The sequence below is a fragment of the Perkinsus marinus genome, assembly GCF_000006405.1.
Source record: "Perkinsus marinus ATCC 50983 genomic scaffold scf_1104296967708, whole genome shotgun sequence".
NCBI classification, from domain to species: Eukaryota; Perkinsozoa; order Perkinsida; family Perkinsidae; genus Perkinsus; species Perkinsus marinus.
Window position 1 is genome coordinate 1 of NW_003203463.1, and position 1,059 is coordinate 1,059.

Below are 1,059 nucleotides of genomic sequence, written 5' to 3' on the forward strand. Positions count from 1 at the left end.
AAACCCGAAACCCGAAACCCGAAACCCGAAACCCGAAACCCGAAACCCGAAACCCGAAACCCGAAACCCGAAACCCGAAACCCGAAACCCGAAACCCGAAACCCGAAACCCGAAACCCGAAACCCGAAACCCGAACCCGAAACCCGAACCCGAACTACAATCACGTCGGTGGATGAAATTGTCGTCGCGCCATGGCTCCGATGGTGATCCGGGCATGACGGCGGTGTCTTCAAGTGGTGAGTTCGGCTCATACCTGCGGGAGGATTCCAAAAGTAATCCCTCGACAGCGGCAGGATTCGAACCTGCGCGGGCAGAGCCCAGTGGATTTCTAGTCCACCTCCTTAACCACTCGGACACGCTGTCTGCGACGACGCTGAATATCCTAGCACTTCCGATGAAACCTATGTAGGATTGACCGTTAATGTCCTTCTGTTCGCTACAATGCGATAGTCCAAGCAGCTCGAGAATACCTCCGTTTGCTACGAATCCCTGTGACAAAAACGGCTGAGTGCAACGACACCTGGGAGATTCGAACTCCCGCGGGCAGAGCCCAACGGCTTAGCAGGCCGCCGCCTTAACCACTCGGCCAAAGTGTCTAATTGTACTTTGCAATATGAGATCTCAAATCCACCCGCTTGAGAGGTGCTCCACACAACTGGTGACTGGTGACGCTTTGGAGTAATATATCCAAGAAATCCTATGTGGGTATCCTCTGTTTTGTCGCTGAGTGTCCCCAGCTTCCGAAATTTAAGTCTCACTCCTAGGCAGGGAAAGGGAAATTTGAGAGCCTGAGTCTCCTTCACCCTAAATGCACAATACGGTGACACGCCTCTCCTTATGGTTCTTCGTACGTAACCATCAGTACCTCTTGTATTACCGCTCCTGGCGATAAATATCTTGGATCCGTACATGACGTGTTGTAATGATATTTTGAGAGATGAGTTATTGGCAAGTTCAACGGGTGTGCCAGCTGGGGCACGGGTGGAGCATAATTAGTTATGCACAGCGAGTGCCCGCATCGGGCGGTGGTTCTTTAAAGGCGATGGATATGATGATAAT

General features: G+C 51.7%; 2 non-coding genes across 2 annotated transcripts; both read right to left on the reverse strand.

The window, feature by feature from the left end:
* Window positions 1-281: 281 nt before the first annotated feature.
* On the reverse strand, window positions 282-363 carry Pmar_PMAR025261. Its single transcript has one exon. It is a non-coding gene; the product is annotated as a tRNA-Ser (tRNA).
* Window positions 364-514: 151 nt separating this feature from the next.
* Pmar_PMAR025262 lies at window positions 515-596 on the reverse strand. Its single transcript has one exon. It is a non-coding gene; the product is annotated as a tRNA-Ser (tRNA).
* Window positions 597-1,059: the final 463 nt, after the last annotated feature.